This window comes from Muntiacus reevesi, chromosome 1 (genome assembly GCF_963930625.1).
Source record: "Muntiacus reevesi chromosome 1, mMunRee1.1, whole genome shotgun sequence".
Classification (NCBI taxonomy): domain Eukaryota; kingdom Metazoa; phylum Chordata; class Mammalia; order Artiodactyla; family Cervidae; genus Muntiacus; species Muntiacus reevesi.
In genome coordinates this window covers 78698552-78712683 of record NC_089249.1, presented here as the reverse complement: position 1 = coordinate 78712683, position 14132 = coordinate 78698552, and positions in this window count along the sequence as shown.

Genomic DNA, 14132 nt, shown 5'->3' with positions numbered 1-14132 from the left:
TAATTATGATGTATTTTCCCCCATTTATTTCTAGATTTAGTTTGATAATAGTATGTTTAGGATGTTTGCATCTAAAGTCATAAATAAAACTAGCCTATAGTTTTCCATTCCTGTACTGTCCTTATGGTTCTGATATTAATGCTATGCTAACTTCATAAAATGAATTAGGGAACCAGCCTTTTTTTTGTTATGCTTTGGAAAAAGTGTATTAAGATTGGAATTATTTTGCTCGTTGAATTTTAGATAGAATTTGCTACTAAAATCATCCAGGCTAGGCATTTTCTTTGTGGGAAAAACTGAACCATTTACTTACTTATTTTTAATGATTTTATAATTATTCTATTTTTTAACATTTTTTTAGTCAAGTTTGGCAAGCAGATTTTTCTATAGAAATCTATTTTTCCATTTATTTCCAAATAGCCTCCTATTATCTTTTCAGTGATTATAGCATCATTCCTAAAATTGCTTTGTTTTCTCTCTCTCTCCTGCTCCTCCCTTCCTTCCCTGACTCTTTTTGTTCAATCTTGCTAGAGGTTTATCAATTTTAATTGTTTTTTCACAGGATCAACTTTTGGATTCTTAAAAGTCTTATCTAATATATATTTATTTTCTACTTAATTTCTGCTCTTGTCTCTATTTGCTCATTCTGCCTTTAATAAAATGGTATTCAACTAATTTTGAAATGTATTTTCATTAAAGTTGTGTTTTACATATTTGAAAATTTCCATTATGATTTATTTTTTGACTCATGAATTATTCATAAGTATGCTTCTTAACTTCCAAAGGACATTTTTTTGGTTATAATTTTTTATCTTACTGATCTTTAGTGTATATTACATTGTACTCAGAGAATGTTTGTGTGGTGCATGTGTGCATGCTCAGCCACTTCAGTCATGTTCAAGTCTTTTCCACCCTATGGATTGCAGTCTGCCAGGCTCCTCTCTCCGTGGGACTCACCAGGTAAGAATACTGGAGTGAGTTGCCATGCCCTCCTTCAGGGAATCTTCCTGATCCAGGGATTGAACCTGCATCTCCTGCATTAAAGGCAGATTCTTTACTGCTGAGCCAGTGGGAAAACCCCCTGTTTGTATGGTACCCTTACAGTGTGTTTAAATGTCCCTTAAAATGTGTTTATGGCTCATTAAATGGTTGATTTTCATTAATGTTCCATGTACTAGGAAAAGGTGTAATTTTATGATTATTAAGTCATTCACATTTTCAAAATCCTTTCAGATTTTTTTTGCGTGTTTGATCTACTACTTACTCAGAGAGATGTGTTAAATTTCCTCACTATAATTCTGGACTTGTCTGTGTTTTGCTGTAGTTCCATAAATGTTTGCTTTATGTATTTTGAGGCCAAATGACTAAATATATAAATTCAGATTTGTTATTGTTTCTTGGTGAACTCAATGCTTTTTACATTAAATTATATTTCCCCATGATATTTATATAGCTACACCACTTTCTTTTGGCTAGAATATACTTGGTGTAGCTTTTAAAATTTGTATGTTCAATTTTTCTTTATGTTTTAGATACATCCCTTATAAATAGCATTTATTGATATCTGGGTAATTAAAAACATTTGGTCTGATAATCCTTTTCTATTGCCTAGAGCATTTAGTCCATTATTTTGTCGTGATTATGGAAATAGTTGGATATATTCATTCCATTTTGTTTTGTTCTTTTTAAAGTATTTATTTGTTTATTTGGCTGAGCAAGGTCTTAGTTGTGGGATCTTCGATCTTTGTTGTGGCATGCAGGACCTTTTAGTTGCAGCGTGCAAACTCTTATTTGCAGCTTGTGGGATCTCGTTCTCTGACCAGGGATTGAACCGGGCCTCCTCGCTGTATGGGGAGTGTAGTGTCAGCCTCTGGACCACCAGGGACGTCTCTTGTCCTTTCAATTTGTTCCATCTTTTCTGTGTTTTTCCTCCTTTTGAACTGATTTTGAACTGATTTTGTCCTCCTTTTGAACTGTACTAATTTGGAAGTTACAGACTCCGCTTCAACTATGTAATTGATTATAATTTTAATTGTCTAACTCTGAAGTTATCGATATTTACCTCCCTTCCAAGTAATAACCCAGATCACTCTTACTGCACTCCTCTCCCCAACCTGACTGATGAATCACTGTCTGCTTTAGTCTCTTCTTTCTGTGAATACCTGGTTGGTTCATGTAACAGGATCTCATTCTGTATCTTTCCTCCTTCCATCACCCTTATACCCTGATGGTCAAGGTACACTCTAGAGTCAATTTTGGCATTTCCAATTTTCTTGTTATCCTATTTAGTTTTTGCGTTTTAAACTTTTGGTCTCCTGCACTGTAGGCAGACGCTTTACCGTCTGAGCTACCAGGGAAGTTTTAAATGTCAGAAGTACTGAATAAGCATTTCCACTTAATTCTCATTCTGGTTATTCCTCTGGGGAATCAGACGTGCACTGAAGATTGGTTCTTCTCCACAAGGACTCTTTACATTGAATGTGGCTGAAGATCCACCTGCAAACTTCACCATAAAGCAAAGTTACCAGCTCAGGTAATTGAAGAGTCAGTGGCTACAAGGATGTTGGCTCCGAGGCCCCCATTTCTCTCTTCCTCTCCTCTCTGCCTTCTGTGGTTTTGGCTTCATGTTCTATGTGTTGGCCCCTGACAACCCCACCCTCTTCCCTCATGAAACAAAAGGGGACATCAGTTCCTGACGAAATCGGTACACCACACCTTCCTGGGGAAGACTGTTTTTCTGATAGCTTCTGCTTAAGCCCTCACTCTGAGAGTCATTTGCTCATGTTGGCTTAATTTGGGCCATGTGCCCTCCTTTGGGGAGGGTGATGAGTTCCTCTAATTGCCCTAGTCTGCCTTGGTCTTCTATGGATCTGGAAAAAGAATTACTTCTCCCCAAATGCATAGTGGAGATAGGGTAGGGTTTATTCACCAAATTAAAATCCATGTACCATGGGCTGGAGAATTGGAGGGAATGGATGTCCTGGAGGTAATGAATACTGTCCTCTGTAGCTTTCTTTCACCACTTTTCTCAAGGAGAAAAGATGTCAGCCCCTCTTGTGGATGTTCAGGCAATACTAGATGATTATTTTCTCATCTGAACAAAAACCAAACAGGATCTTAGGTTCCTGCATTTCTGAGTCAAGTAAACATTGCATTGTCATCCTGAGGAAAAAAATTCTCTAGGAAATCTTAAGTATAAAGCTGTTAGGATTCCTAATTTCTGATGTTCAGGCAGAGCTATGTATCTACCTTCTCATTCCAAGAGGTGGGAGGTGAGGAGGGTGTTAGAAGAAAGGGCAATTGAATCACGGTGTACAGGAGCTTACAGAAGACCTGACATTTCCCTTGATGAGTGACTGGGGTGTGGGTGCCTCACTGCTATATGTATTCTTTCTTGAGAAATACTTGATGACTTTTAAGTGATACCCCAGTGTTGGAAAGTAGGAGGTAGAACAGATTTGGAAAGAAGCTTTACCTAAGTAGAGAGGAAATGGCCTGTAGGCAGCAGTAACATATTGCATTCATGTTTTCCACCTTTGGTTTTCTAGGGGACAGGATTGCATTTTAAGAGATACTATTAACTGTGACTTGTCCCCGGAAAAAGATAAAGTGTAGACTTCAAATTCATGCTACAAAAAAAAGATTAAGCTAATTTTGGCTAATGTTCATGTACTATTTGCAGTAGTGACTGGAATAAAGATTAATAACCTTGACCACCATTAGCATAATCCACTGTAATTCTGGATATAAAATTGCATCCTTTTAATAATCTAATTTAATGTCTCCTAACCAGTGGGGGTTCTTGTAGATTTGCAAGTATTAGCTTGAAATTCTTTAAACTAAAGGCAGATAACATTGAAAATGATCAACGTCTCTGGAATATGAAATACATGATGAATTAACTTAGCCAGTCACAATACGCATATCTTTGTTTTCAATGAGAGACTGATAATATGGTGTATGTGTGTGTGTGAACATGTATGTGTAGGGGGAAGCAGAGCATTTTATTTTTAGCTAACATTTGCAAAACTGATAACTGACTATGAGGATGAATCTAGGAAGAATGTGGTGAGGCTCTGGGCAGGCCTCAGCTTTCCACACCAGCACAGAAGGCCTTCTCAACATGGGGTGGCAGCGTTCCAGTTCAGTTTCTGCTCAATTAGGCAGAAGTTCTCTGTTTGATTTTGAGCCAATCAGTTCTCTTGCCCCTCCATTTCCTCTGTGTCAGGTAAGGGACAAGACACAAATTTCCCGGATGCCTGTGTAGTTTTCTATTCCCTTGGTTGCTGTATTTCTGTCTTACCTGCAGGGGGCAGTCTTACTCAGAGGGCCCCGTATTTAGCAGGATTGCCCCGTTCTGAGAACTGGGCCCACTTTGGGGTTCTAATGTCCCTTTCCCCCAGTTTTCATAGCTATGCATAATGTAATAATGGATCAAGTTTTCTTTAAGATAGGAGTCATTTTATTTAATGGTTAAATATAGTTAGGAACGGATCCATGAGTGTCTCATGGCAGGTTACCCTGTTTTTTTTGTTAGGTTTAACAAGACATCTGCTAGCGAGGGCAACGTGTTATTTTCAATTTTAGTCTTTTTCGCCTAATGAAAAATGTTGGGATGGCCCTCCCCGAATCCTCATAGAGACCGAAGGCCAAAGAAAGATATTATGCCCCAGACAGACTGTGTGTCAGGAGAAAGCAGAAGGCTGCAGCAGGCAGGCAGAGAAATGCTGAGTGAATAATAACCTGGCAGCATTGTTTGCCAATATGTGCAGAGTTGAATGCAAATTAGCACAGGTTCATGGGTCCAGAACTGGAAAGAAACGAGGGCAGGATGAAAGGAATGGAGCTTCAAGCAAATCCCCGTCTTAATACAAATCTCGCCCTTTCTGCCCCCTCCTCAATGGCTCTTTGCCAACTCGGGAGGATAGAGATCCCTGGGGGAGCCACTGGCCAGACTGGACACCTGCGGGGGTCTCACTTCAGCAAGCTCTGGATCAGCCTTCAACTCTGAGAGCCCTTTAGACCCCCTGGGGCTTCAGGGAAATTCCCCGGGCACCACCCCAGACTCTGCCTTCTGAATCTCAGGTCTCAGGGGCACTGACTTGAATGTTTTCAAAAGCTTCTGAGGTGCTTCCAGTGTGAAACCAAGACTGAGATCCTCTGCTCAGATAAATGGAATCACCGTACTGTGTAGCTGCCTGATCCTTTATTTGAACATAGCTGCAAGCGTATTTTATCACACATCAGTGTCTATACATCCTCATTGATAACAGTCGCTTACCTCCGGCACAGTTCTCACTTCCTCCCCAACGTTGTTAAAACCAGGTTAGATACTAAACACGTTCACATGTTCACTTCTTGGCAGGGCCAATCTCTTGAGTCAGGCACCGCCATCAACACTAAGGCAATGCTGACCTTGATTAAAGAAGAGAGGTAGCTTTTTCCAGGGGGCCCTGTTTCCAATCTAAATTAAGATTTCCTCCTTTAAAAATTCCTGTTTTCACAACTGCAGACATAGGGAAGGAAGAAGATAAAATTAAAGGAAATCAGCCGCTTGCGTTTTTGGTTTTGTGTTTGTCAGTTCCCTTCTTGTTTTTATTTAATGCCATCATATTGTATCAGCATTTACCAGAACATTTTTAAAATGCCCCTTCTCTCCAGCTTCAGTTCAAGAGGAAGTGGCGAAGGCCATAGACTCAGCTCACCCTCAGTGGCACAACTCTCACACTTTGCACAAAGAAAGAGATGTCGTCTCCCACCCAGACTCCAAACCCACCCACCATTTACATTCCAAGCCTGGGTCTAGGCATGTGGTTGACATACATTCTTGGTCTTCTTCATCCAAAGGTGGCCAGCAATAGAATTTGAGCCATTAATTTCTTGTCCTTCCCAAATATGCTGAAAAGTCTTAGGTTGTATTTTCAGCTTAACTCCTGCCTTTGATAAGTGATTTGCTGCTTGCTTTTCTCTAGCTCAATTTTCCCATCTGAACAATGGGAATAATATTTGTCATCTACCTCACAGGGCGATAACTAAATTATTGACATTTGAGGTCCTTGGATGAAAGTTATTATTAAGTATGAAGTATTGTTGTTTTGTAATCACTGGGTTGGTAAATGCATTCCTTCAATAAGGGATTTTGGAAAGAGCTTTAAGTAATGAATGGCTACAGAAATATAGCTAGATATTTTCTGAAAATATTTTAATTGAGAAAAGACCCTCAAATATTAGATACTGGTTTTGAAAGTACCTAAATTGCATTTTTCTTTCTCTTCTTTTTTATCTAGAGCTACAGAAAAATTCATGGGGAGAACAGTAAGGTATGGGGGTTTCAATTTGGGGAACTTGGCTTGCCAAGCCTTTAAAAAAATTAATTAATTTGACTGCGTGCTTTGGGTCTGATTTGCAGCACACTCAAGTGGAATCTTCCAGGGATAAAACCCATGTCCCCCACACTGCAAGGCGGATTCTTTACCACTGAGCCACCAGGGAAGTCCTGCCAGGCCTTCTTAATGACAGCTCCACAAATGTGGCTGTAGCAGTGGGACAGTTGGAGAGACTGGTTGTCCTTCTGGGTCCCTCCGATATTTCGAAGTGTCTCTTCTGATTGACACCGTGAATGGGCATTGCCTCTCTGGCCTGGCCCTGGCTGTCAAGAGGGCATTGCCACTTGGGTAAGGAAATGGAGAGAAGATTTATTTGATGTGAAGAAGTAAAGTGTTTTCTTGAGCTCATGAACAGAGCCATGGAAACCATGGGACTCTGCCTGGGACTCTGGAGAGCTTCTAACCAGAGAGGCGGGCCCATTAAAAGCTGTCACACAGTAGAACGAGATGACCTTTGGTAGACAGGCTGATCAATACAGATGACTGTATTATTGTAGAAAGGCAGGGAGCAGGAGCTCTAGAAAGTTCACTGGGGTCCCTTGGCTGGCCATCTTAGATTCTCACCTGGTTCAGGGAGAGAAATCCCTACTTGTCCTTCTGTGAGTGCTACTGAATGGAAGCAATATCTGGTTAGCCTCTAAGTCATGTCCAACTTTTTTTTGGACTGTAGCCTGCCAGGCTCCTCTGTCGATGGGACTTCCCAGGCATGAATACTGGAGTAGGTTACCATTTCCTTCTCTAGGAGATCTTCCTGACCCAGGGATCAAACCCATGTCTTGGTTGGCAGGCAGAATTTTTACCTCTGAGGTTCCTGAGAAACCCAAGCAGTATGTGAGTTGACCCAAGCCCCATCTCCTACAATCTAGTGTTTCAGGTGACAATAAAGCCGTGCCTCGCTCATAAAGACCAGAACCTTCTGATTCTGCTGTGTTAAGAGAACTTGGCACTACAGTCAACAAAAGGTTTGCTGTTAAAATGGAATATAATGAAATTACAAAATCACTGTAACCACTTTTACTTAGGTAGTCCTGCAGAGGGAAACAAAACCACTGAAACAGAAAAATGGTTCCCAAAAGCAAATTCAATTTCCTTTTTGACGATCTGAGAAAGTTGACCACAGTTCCATTCAAAACCTTCAGGCACTTGACTTTTTATATCCTTTACCTTTTTAATAAAAAGTAAAAAACAAACAAAAAAATACATCAGTGTCCTGGATAGAACCTCTCTATGTAAAGGTCTCACTAAACAAATAAACATAGGACCAGACAAAAGAAATGGAGCTGCAAATAGCAATACGATATATTATGAAGCATTTATATATGTATGTATATGTTATATATGAATGTGCAGGGTATATGTGTGTGCACCTATGTATGTATAAATATGTAAATATTTGCCTACATATGTCACACACACACACACACATATATTTATACTGACCTCTTTAGATTGAAGTCCAAGGCACTTTTTACAATGAACAGGTTAAAGCCATTAATTCAGAACATAACTGTTTCTGGGTACATATCAATTTATGGCGCCAATATCACAATTCACATCTTTCCTTGCTTACCTCGGAGTGTCTGGTTGGTGTAATGAATAAGAAACTTGGTTTAAAGAGAGATTAGGAATGTTTCTAGACAGTTAAACTAACTTCTCTTGCTAGTTCCCTCTAGGGAGGAGAGTTCCCACTGCTGGGATGCTGAGTTTCTCAAGGAAGGAACACAGATGCAGCTACTTCTGCGTTATGCTGAGCAGGGAGCCAGGTGGCCTTCCAGGGGACCTGGCCCAAGGAACCACCTGATATTCTGATGGCCCTGCCAGCATTCGCTAAAACGAAAACCTTAAAAAGGTGCTTTGAGATGGCTCAAGGCTAGGAAGTGAGTACTTTTAAAATAAGATTGGGAAAAGACTGCTTCTTTATATATACCACTCGAGCTATCTGACCTCAAGAGGAATTTTAAGGTGCGTTTGTTTTTATGATCATATGGGACCTTTACTTCATCAAATAATTCTATACATGAGGGTCAAGGAAGAAATAGATTGATTTTCTGAATAGTAATGATGTTATTTACCATTGCTGTGTGGTCAGGACAGTGCTTACAATTAATATGTATACCACATGGGGACATTGTTAAAATGCCTAATATGATTAAGTAGGTCTGGGATGGGGCCCGAGATTCTGCATTTCTAACGAGTTCCCAAATGATGCTAATGCCGCCGATCTGTGGACCACACTTTGACTTACAACTGTCAGCATATAGCTATATGCCTGAATTACTGTCCAAAGGTCCCATTTTCCCCAAATCAGGAATTTATATTGGTTTTATTAATTCTAGATGGAATAGTAACTTTCAGTAGAAAAATCAGAACACTCTCTGTAAACGTAAAAGTCTTAGTCTGAGAACAGCTAGAAGGAAAAGCCAAAAGAGACAGTTCTATTTAGTAGCAGAAAAGTATTATGAGGCAAATAAATTACCACCAGTACATTCATCAGTCAATTATGAAATTGAGAATAAACTGATTTCCATTACCAAGTGAGTGAGTAACTTGCTAAAAACAGGTACCCTGGAGTTGCGATGGCTTTAAGGGAGCTCAGCCAAACATGTAACTGAGGACCAGTACAGAGACTGAGAGAATTCAGCTCAATAAAAATAAGATGTGTGTTCAGGTACACACTGCTGTATTTAAAATGGATAACTGACCAGGACCAACTTACAGCACAGGGAACTCTGTTCAATGTTATGTGGAGAACTGGATGGGAAGGAGTTTGGGAGAGAAGGGATACATGTGTATATAGGGCCAAGTCCCTTCGCTGTCCGCCTGAAACTATCACAGCATTGTAACTGGCTATACTCCAGTACAAAACAAAAGGCTTAATGAGTAAAAATGAAATACAATGTGTCTCCATGTTAGGTCTCGGCCACATGAGCAGATTGAAGCTGGGCATTTAGATATTTCTCTTTCGAATGGCATGAATAACATCATTGAGGTCCCAGCCTTATCTATATTTAAGCCCAAATAAAACGGAAGTGTGAGAGGATTCCAGCCTTTTTCCCAGGAGAAAATCTACTGTTTTGCACTATCAGTATATCTGTGTGAATTTTCAGAGATTGTGAAGGGAAGAGATAACCTAAGTTGAAGAATCCATCCTGATGCTACTTGCTGTGCACCTGTGCAATATTTTACCAGTGTGATAACAAGCAAGGGGCCTCCTTGGGAGGAGGCCACTGATTCCAGGAAACCTTTGTTCTATGACCAAATGCATCCTGTTTTCATCTACAAAGAGTCCCGTGGCCAAAGGAGGGAAGTGAGAAATTTTACACATGTGTCTCAACTGCTCTATCAGAGAAGGAAGGACATCGATATCATAGTTGCTGAAGTAGAAAATTTGTTACAGTTTTGCCAATAAAGGAAAACATCTTGATGGAAACTCTTTCCTCCCAGCTAAACTAGCAGAAAAGGAAGCCCAGCTCTTTGCATGTCCTGCCTCCTACCTTCATTCCCTTAGGAGCTGTGCTCCATGTTGTGGTTAAATGTGTGGAAACCTGGCTCCCTCTAGGGCACCGCTGACTCAGAAAAGCATAACTGCCCGCTGGGTTCTCACTGGGCCCCCATGGAAATGAAATTCCAATCCCAGTTATACTCTGACACAGAGAAACTTACAATGCCTAGGATTCTGAATCTTTTGTGTCACAGGAGAACAAGACCCTCCCTTATGCCCCATTCTGCCATTGCCAAAGGAAAAACTGATTGGCTGAGTTTGAGACATATCATTTATGTAATAGGGCCTTTGCATTTAGATAGAAAGAGCCTGCACTGTAATTAAACTGGCTTTGCACAGCTACTAAAGGAGTGATGGCTTTTAAAATCTCTTCTGAAATGGCTTGAAAGAATTTAGGGTAGAATTAGTCTTCTAAGTGGGGTATAACGTTCTTTTATCTCTATTAGTCAGGTCTCAGAGAATTAGAATATGGCAGTTCAGTAGGCTGAGGACCCTTGTTCTGGGTGTTAGGCAATCACTAATAGTGATGTGTACTCAGAAACAGTCGTTGGGAGAGCAGGTTGACACCGTACCTGCTAAAGACTAGTTTGATACAAAATGTTAATTGAAAGTTACAATATATTTTATAATATAGCAATATATTTCATATTTAAAATAAACTGTTATACTTTCTCCTATCATTAAAAAATAGCAAGCAGTACAGAGGCAAGATGCAAATTCATATTGAAGCTCATCTGATTCTGAATATAAACACATCAGTTTCTGAGTTCGCCATGGATATATTTCCTCCATTGACATCCTGCTGCTCTCTTTTGTTGTTCTCTTCTGGTCAGTGCAGAATGGAGAGTCTGGGACCAATACTGAGTTGTTGCGCCATTAAAAAGTGTGTCTGATGAAGGTAGATCAGTCCTGGTTGAGATTCAAAGACTGAGACAATATGATACAGCTAGAGAATGTTGTTTATTCCCTGTCCTTCTTCTGTGAACTTTCATGTTGGCTGTTCCGATCAGATCGGTATTTAATTTGTCAAAGAAACTTTTTTTGGCTATAAATTCAGCATCTCTTTGGGATCTGAACTATAGGTTGGTGTTGAATTTTGTGCTTTTCCTCCATCAGCTTGGTTGGCCACAACGTCTGTTTTGTTTGTCTCAACACATGGTCCAAGCCCAAGAGTACAGCTTCCAGAACGTGTTTCTCGGGTGTGTAAACAACTGTGGCAGGGCACTTGGCACCTAGATTTGGAGGTCATACGTTGAAGATTTGATAATGGTTTTGTTCAGAGGGAACTCCAGTTCATATTTGGGCATTTCCAGTAATGGTGTAAGGAAAAAGATCACAGTTATTTTTTTTTCTCTATCTGTATATATTACTATACCATTCCACTGAGAACTTTTTAATAAGCCTCGGTCTATTTTAGTAAAAATCTATATATTACTTGTCTGACAGGAGTTTAGTGTTAATTTCTATTCATGCAGCTTGGCACAAGCTTTCAGGATGAAGAGCAACTCACCTATATTCTACTACCAGAGGCAGACACTTAATATTGCTATCCCTGTAACATTCCTTTCTTAGTGGTTTCAGTGATCCCGTTCCCACAATGTTTACTTTGGCGGCAGTAGAGAAGGAAGGGATACTGTCCAGGGTGTCATTAAGCCGACCGACTGTAGCGGAAGGATGGGAAGGGAAGAGGCTGTTCCCGCCTACCAGGAAGCCATCAGGTAGCTGTCTAAGGTACTGAAACCAAACACGTGCAGAGTCAATAGGGGCAGCAAAATGACGACTGACAGAGCCTTCATCTGCTTCTAAGCAACATGGAGGGAAGTGGGATGACTGCAGAACTGGGGACATAGTTTACGATTTAAAAGCTGTAACTTTAAAAGGGCAGTAACCTACTGGTAGTGCAATGACTTCATAGTGTCTCAATTTGGTACTGTGATGGTACCAACATCATGGGTTCTGGAATGAAACACTGATTCTTAATTTGGGGTGCACTGTTTGATGAGGTACACTCTGAAGGAGGAGAGAGGTCTTGGGACTATGTGCTCATCCCATGCTTCTCTCCCTGCTAATTTCACATAGGTCAATAGGTAAGAATTACTTTTTGGTAACTACTGAGTACATTCTGAGGCAACACCAAAGTGTAGACTAGACAGAGTTTGTTTGGGCTGGTGTTGTTGACAATAGTGATTCCATTTAAAAAATCTATTGAATACTTCACACCTAAGAATATTAATTGTTATCTTCATTTTAAGTATAGAGAAATTGAGGTCTGAGGTGGTCATATTCATTGGCCAAGGATATGGATCCAATGTTATATTTTTATTTATTCTGATTCTGTATCTCTAGGTTTATTCTCTTCCATCAGGATTTATTCATAAGAAATTATAAAAATTAAAGGGAATGTAATAAAATCATTATTTCTTCAATATTATTTCTTCCCGGCCTTTAATATACAACAACAGTTTGCGCTTGCTCAACACTTCAGAACTTACTTGGGCATACACTTTCTATACCTTCTCACTTACGAGATTATTGTTACACCACTGGTACTTGCTGAAGTCAGAAGTTAGTGGTGATTCAAGGCCTTACCCCTCTTGCTCTTTTACATTGTATTATACCTTTCTAGAGATATGATGTCATGAAGTTACATATTATGAGGATGGCAAGAGCAGTTCATAGACACTTTATGATCATTTATTGATGATGATCTCACATATGTGGCCTTTGATCCAATGATGCAGATTTTCATTTGGACTTCAATCTAAGGAGGGGTGAGCCCCTAGTCTGGTATAACTTACCAACTGATGTTCTGTCCTGAAATTCCACTGAGATTAGTGGTCTTAGGTAATCATATACATCCCTGCCTTTACAGTACATGAAGCTATAATATGGCTTAAGCAATGAGGGGGTGGCTCTATATTTTTAATTCAAGTGTCTAGATATTTTAGGGAATATCAGAGTATACTTTGATCTGACACTGAGTTAACAGAAAGATTATAGGAGGGGCTTGGCCACTGGGTCTGACTTCCAGGAGGGGGAAGAACTCAATCAGTTCAGTACTGGGGTAAGGTTACCATAATTAATTGTTTTTTCATATAGCCAACTCTTGAGTAGATAATTAAATCTCCTCTACCACCAAACTTGAAATTACAGGACAAGAAGGTGTGACACGAAAACCCACCTGCCCCCCTTTCCCATCTGACTGTGATGCTGAGGCGCAGTGGACTTAGCCGAAAGATGGGCTGTAGGAAGGAAACGGGTGGGTTACATCCTGGATAATCCATACCTAAGTCATCAAAGGTTGATTGTACTTGCAGGAGAATGGATAACTTCCCCATCTAAAGCTGAAATAGCAGCGCAGAGAAGCAGCGTCCCATTTATCACTGGAGGGTCAACATGCGAATTCGATCATTTTTTTTTTTTGAAAAGTACTCTTTTCCCAAAGAGAAAAATCATACTTAGCTATTGCACTACCAATAGGTCCAGTCACACTACAAATGCCCATGTGTTTCTAGGATACCAGTGACTGCTGTTACTGAAAGTTTCTCCAGCCACTCTCTTTGCTTGTGTTGCTAGCTTGGTCACTAGGATTTACCCAAGTGAACAGCATTAGTGATGGGTTAAAGAAGAGCCACCCATAGACAACAATGGGTCAGTGACAGTCTGCACATGTGTTTTGGCAGGAGGAGTAGCAATGGAATCTTGCATGTCATTTGTTTGAAATTCAAATGAAATCCCTACATATGCACATGTGCATGTGTACACACACACACACATCATAGGGCTACCTGGGGAATTGGAAGAGTGACTAGGAATTAAGAATTGAGGGCTGCAGTTTAGATGATCGAGATTGGCATGCTCAGGTTGACCTGTCAGTGCTTTTCACACTGTGAAATGAACTAATGCCACAAAGAAAACACATGGTTATTTCATCTGCTTATCTGTCTGTTTATACTTTCAGCTATCACTGAAAACAGGAGCACCATTCTTGGGACATAAAAAAAGATATGGATCTTTTAGATAATCAATAAGTAAAATAACAAGTAAAAAAAAAAAGCGAGCAGTAAGTGTGGCATCTATGGTATACAAAACAACCAAGGAAAATGCTCAAAGGAGTTATTGAGATAAAAATGAGGCCACCAGGGGAAGAGCAATAGCAGTAAAAAAAAAAAGAAAAGAAAAAAAAAAAAGATAAAAGAAGAAATTTAACAAGAGACCAGATCTTCTTGAAAGAGTGGGCTTCC